The sequence below is a fragment of the Siniperca chuatsi genome, linkage group LG9, assembly GCF_020085105.1.
Source record: "Siniperca chuatsi isolate FFG_IHB_CAS linkage group LG9, ASM2008510v1, whole genome shotgun sequence".
Lineage (NCBI taxonomy): Eukaryota > Metazoa > Chordata > Actinopteri > Centrarchiformes > Sinipercidae > Siniperca > Siniperca chuatsi.
The window spans coordinates 125,228-131,427 of NC_058050.1; positions in this window are offsets into that span (position 1 = coordinate 125,228).

The window sequence follows — 6,200 nt, forward strand, 5'->3', positions numbered from 1 at the left end:
AGAAATGAAATGTGAATTTTCTTTGTATCGTGTGTGCAGAAAATTAACGTACAAGATGCAACATGATATTAAAATAACTGTGAAGTATCAAACCCTGATTTATTTCATATTCATTCAACCTTTATTTAAACAGGGAATACAGGGCAATAACTGAAATTGAGAAAGACTACAAGAATAGCATGAGAATGAATTTATTTTATAGCAAGACAATAAGATAATAAGCATTTTCTAGAAACTAAAGTTCTTTATCAGTGTGGTTCTGTTACTTAGTTTGTTGTAGTGAAATAAGTTAACAGGCTCCATATGATACAGTTTAATAACTTTATTTATTTCACTGAGTCTGTTTCTTTCATTTTATTTAAGTGACATTTAAAAAGAAACAAAGATGAGAAAGTTTCTTATGAGTCATCAGTCACGGTTATCGACTTTATTTTAACTGCAGAGTTTTATATTTTGACTGAAAACTGCAGAAAGTTTAGGCTGAAACGAATCTGAGTTCAGATGTCAGCCTGTGATTCGTGCTCAGCAGTAAAGAGGAACAGCCTGGGTTTTTAGGCAGGGCTTTTATTTTGAAGGCTCAGCTGAGGCGCCTGCAGGTAGACTCTGCAGACAGACACTCGGTGTTTGTCAGAGATGTTTGTGTTGACTGAAGTCTGCACAGGTTGAAGGAGGTTCTGAACAGAAGGAAACAGTTCGTTTCTACAGAATCGACACGTTTAAACAGAGTTTTAAAGTAAAATCGAGTGTTTTCTCTATGGAGTCTCTGCCTGTGAGGAGGAAGTCCTGTCTGCTGCGGCTCAGAGAAAACTGTCCGTTCAGGAAGCTCCGCAGACAAACATACGGTCAGTTTACTCATGTTTAAATAAAGTTTAATTAGACTATAATATCCCGTTTGTGTCTGTTAATGTTCAGATTATTAAAACATTCAAACTGATTCTGAACCGAACACACCAGGTCTTCTTGAAACGTTGCTTCTACTAAGTTCAAGTTTAATGAAAGTTTAATAAGCTGTTTATTTCTGTTAAGTGTGAAAGCTTCATGTTCACATTATTAAACAGAGACAAACTTCAAACATTAAAGGGACAGTTCACCCAGAATCAAAACTACAATGTCTCCTCTCACCTGCAGCGCTGTTGATCCATCTGGATAGTTCCGGTGCGAGCTGCAGAGTTCTGGAGATATCGGCTGTAGACATGTCTGCATTGTTTGAATATAATGGGACTAGATGGCGCTCGGTGTTTGCACGCGGGACATCAAGCTTCAACCAATTATTAGATCGAGTCAAATAATGACTGTGGGACCAGTTTAATAAGGAAGGGATATATTGTGGCAAGTTGCCATTAAGGGCTTTATAAATAAATAGAAACCAATGCCTTTCATGTCTCCACCCAACCTTTTTATACAGGATGCACTGATGAGCAGAATAACTGTCTCTGGTAATAAATCTTAGGGCGGAGTAAGACGGTGTAGTCCCTCATAGTGATAAACTAAATCTAGCGGCTTAAGGGTGGAGGCATGTCTATAGATAACATCACTATAGTCCAAGACAGACAAGAAGACGGCCTCAGTTATCTGCTTCCTACTTAACATTGTAAAAATTAGCTCTGTTTCTGTAAAAATATTTTAAAAAAATTGTCACAGCTTGCTGACAAGTGTGTCAATGTGAAATTTAAACGTAACAGACTTTTTGATCCAGCCAGATACCAAGATATTGGTACTCTGAAACCCTCTCAATACTCTGCCCATTCATAGTGGTAATGTGCAAACTATTGTCCATAATATCTCTAATAACTAGAAAATAGCAGGTATTTAGTCTTGCTTGCATTCAGGGCTAATTTCAAATAAAAAAATGCATCTTGCAATTTGTCAAAGGCTTGTTGTAGTATCTCAGTGGCTGAGTGTGCAGTATACAGAATACAGAACTGTACAATCCACGTAAAGATGGGCATTACAGTTTCTTATAGAGGATGTAATATTGTTAATATAAATTGTTTACAAGACAGGACCCAACATTGAACCTTGTGGAACCCCCTTTGACAGTGGTAGAAATACAGAACGATCATTTCCGAACGATCACACATTGCTGTCTATGAAACAGGTCGTCCTGAAACCATTTATAGGACTTATAATCAAAACCAATATCACGTAGACTCAGTAGGAACATAGCATGATCAACAGTGTCAAATGCTTCTGATAAATCAACAAAGAGGGAAGCACAATATTTCCCTTCCAACAGCAGATAGAATATCACTTATAACCAAAGTAATAGCAGTGACAGTACTGTGTTTGGCTCTGAAACCAGATTGGAGTGGACATCACACTGAATTTCTTGAGAGGAAAGATTTGAGCTGATTTTTAACTAATGACTCCAGGACTTTAGCAAGACAGGACAGATTGGAAACTGGCCGATAGTTATTAAGATCACTTTTATCACCACCCTCATGCAGTGGGACTACATGTGCAGATTTCCAGACCTGAGGGATAACTGCAGTAGAAATGGAGAGGTTAAAGAGACATGTAATTTGTTCAGCAATATTTGGGGGACCAAGCTTTAAAAAATAAGGGTGTAGTTTATCCTCCCAGCTGCTTTCCTGTAGTCGATAGCTTGAAGTGCCTCCTTAACAACCGAGGAGGTGAAGGCGTGTAGGGTGAACGGAGAGGAGGGCACATGAGCCAAAGGCTCACTATAACAGCAGATCCTGAGTAGGTTACACCATATCAAACTGATTTCCAGCAGCAGCAAAATGTGTGTTGAAAGCATTGAAAATCTCTGATGTCATTAAACGTAACATGAGAAGGAATAGATATAGAGGATTTGTTTTATTTACATTTGCTGCTTTCCAAAATGTTTACGGGTTTGTTAAAGAATCTGAGATAATTCTATGTGATCATTTGTTTTTGCTTTTCTCAAGGAGGATGTGCATTTATATCTGAGTTGCCTAAAAGTCAGCCAATGGGCTGCTTCACCAGCATGCCTTGCTAGAGACCAGTTCTACATCTGGTTTTACAGAGGTGTGATGTATATTACTGTCAGCAAGGTCCCTGAGAAAAGCCTAAATGTCTTTTAATAAGAATCCTAGAGCTTGATCTTTCAAGTCTAGTACTTGTGATGCAGGCTAGAAGACAGTGGTCACTAAGGCCAAGCGCAAAAACTCCAGAAGCAGTAATTTTGTCCCTCCTATTGGACATCAAATCTATCAATGTTGATTTTTAAAGTATCCTTTAAATTAGGTCTGGTCGGCTCATCAATTAGCTGTGACAGGTTGAGATTGTCACACAATCTCAACCCCCCCCCCAACTCTATCTATTCTGTACAAGTTATAGTTATGTAGGGAAACCTCAGAATTGTGTATACTCTGTTTAAGCCAGGTCTCTGTCAGAACCAGGATATTGGGGTCAGTCTGTGATACATGAATTTTCAGCTGATCTAATTTCCTTGTTGTCTGACTAATGTTTTAAACTGATAAAGTGTTCTAGTCATCGGACGTGGATTTTATGTTGTTTGTGCACCTCCCCAACCGAAGCAACCAGGCTGGCTTGTTTTTAGCACTGAGAGCTAACTAGCCTACGAAGAACGCGCATACTGACTCTACCGACTGCAAACTGAAGCCTAATCTCCGCAGCGGGTCCACTTGTTGGACCCATGTCGGTAAGTTTTGCTGCTTGCTGTCCTGTCTGTGGTTCTCTGCTGTCACCTCTGCTAAAACCATATCAACGCTGTGGGCTCCGGGTTGGAGCCCCTGCGTGTAAGTGCCTGGGCCCTCCCTTGTCTGCAGCGGCTAGCCCTTCTCAACGGATCACAAAATTATTTTGCACTTTTAGCCCACGTACTGGCCTCCTTTTTTTCTGTTCCCAGCCACCCCATCTACAATCCATGGCTCCACTCACCTCCCCATCTGGCTGTGTCAGCTGCGCCTGCCTGGTCGATAAGATTGCAGAGCTGGAAGGAAAAATCTCCACGCTGTACCAGATCCAGGAAGCCGAAAAACTCCTGGATACCATCACTTTGCGTCCAGCACAAGCTGACTCAACCAGTGCCCGTGAGCCTGATGCCACTGCTCCCTGTCCGTTGGGGCTGATGAAGTCGATTCTCCTCAAGAGTCTGGTGCCATTGCTCACTGTCCTGCTGCCGATGCCCCTCCTCCCGTCACTGTCCCTATTGACTCGTGGTTACAGCCCTCGGCTAAAGTCAGCTCCACTCCATCCCACCACGAGTCCTGGAAGCTGGTCAGTGCTCACAGCAGGAGAGGGAGGCACTCTCCTCCTGCACCTCCTCACTATAACATCCAGCTGGAGAATAAATACGACATCCTCAACTGGCATGACTTCCCTCCTCTGGCCGCAGATTCCCTGCCTCATTCTACACCTCCCCGGCCGTCCCGTGGGTCCCACGGCTCACTGATGCCTCAGATCCCTCCTCCAGCCATACGTGAGCACCGCTCTCGCAGGGCTTGCTGCTCCAATCCTGCTTTTTACACCAGCGCAGCGGCGTGATCCTGCCCACTTCGCTGCCTGCCCTTTGCCATCCTCTCCATCACAATCAGCTGGCGGACATGTCGCTCCATGGGCTGCATCCACATCGTTTCAATGCAAGCCCCCACTGCACACTACCCTGACCATCGGTGACTCTGTCCACATTGACACTAACGATACCACCAAGCAGCAGTTTTAAAACAGGATTTTAATCGTCTTTTTAACTAACTCTCAGGCCCTATCCCCACGTTGGGCAGGGGCATCGGACGTTTTAGCCGACTGCTCTCTCTTCACACATTGGCTGCAGACAGCCTGTCCATCTCACAATCTGTTTTTTATCGACAATTTTAATCTTTTTTGGGAACAAGCCTCCTTTTTTAGCAGAGATGGTATCCACCCCAGCTTCCATGGCACAAAAACACTTTCAGAAAACATTTTTGCCGTTACTACAGCCTCTCACTGACTGACCGCCACTCGCTCCACAACAGCTCTAGACTACACACCAGTCACTGATTGCTTCTCTTCCTCCACAGTGACCTCTTCACCTCCGGTTCGTACCACTAGCTCCCTCTACAGCCCAAATAATCCCTGTGACAATCCAGAAAGCCTCTCTATCATCCCAGTTGTAATCAATAACAGACCATCACACAGTCGCTGTCACGCAGTATACAAATCCAGGGGGAGTCCGTCTCTCTATAACGCGGTTCCTAATAATATTGACATTCCTGTGATTGTGACTGGTAGATCTGTTAAACGGAACGCGCATGTACACAGAAATATTAATAACCTGGTTAAGATTCGGACTCTCTCTCTCTCTGACCATAGACAATGTCAGCCGGCTTAGAATGACGCTTTTTAATGTGAGGTCTCTCTGTTTTTAACAGTCTTGGTTACATCCCAATGACAGCAGTCAGTTTATTGAGCTGTGCCCCCCCGACTATGGTAGTTTAAACGGCCGAGGAGTGATGGATGTGGGGGTGGTCTTGAAAAAAATTCATATGTAACCAATCAGCTGCCCACGAGTTTTCCTCATTTGAGTTGCTAACATTTAAGCACAGTGGTTCACAACCCGTCCTCATGGTTTTAATCTACCATCTATCTATGCCCCACCCCATTCTATGTGCACACGCTCACTTAATGAACAAAGCACCCCTAAGTTTTGTGCACGTTTTAGCCATGATGCAATGGACAGTCTGAAAACTCCCCACCTCAATGACCTAGATGACCGCTTTAATCTTTTATGCTCTTCAAGATTAGAAAGAGCCGCTCCCCTCAAAAATAGAATTAAAGCAAATTGTAAATTGCAACCTTGGATAAATGAAAGCACTCGTAGCTATAAAAGAGAGTGCAGGAAGGCTGAGCGGAGGTGGAAGAACACCAGTCTTCAGGTCCACTGCGTGGCTATAAAGGACCTTCTACTTAATTATAACAGAATGGTGAAAGATGCTACTTGCTACTTCTCAAATCTCATATCGAAAAATCAGCACAGTTCCAGGTTTTTATTCAAGACTATCGATCAACTAGTAAATCCAGATCGTCCAAATGTTCCTGTTGAATGTGATGCTGGGTGTGAAATTTACCCTCAGCCACTTCATCCCTGTTTCCATTACTGAAAATTTTAATAAAGTAGCTCACTGTCCGGACACGTCAGGCTCCACAACCACAACGCACTCCCTCACCTAAATTCTAATCAGCACACCTGTTGCCAATCACACACCTGATCTCCA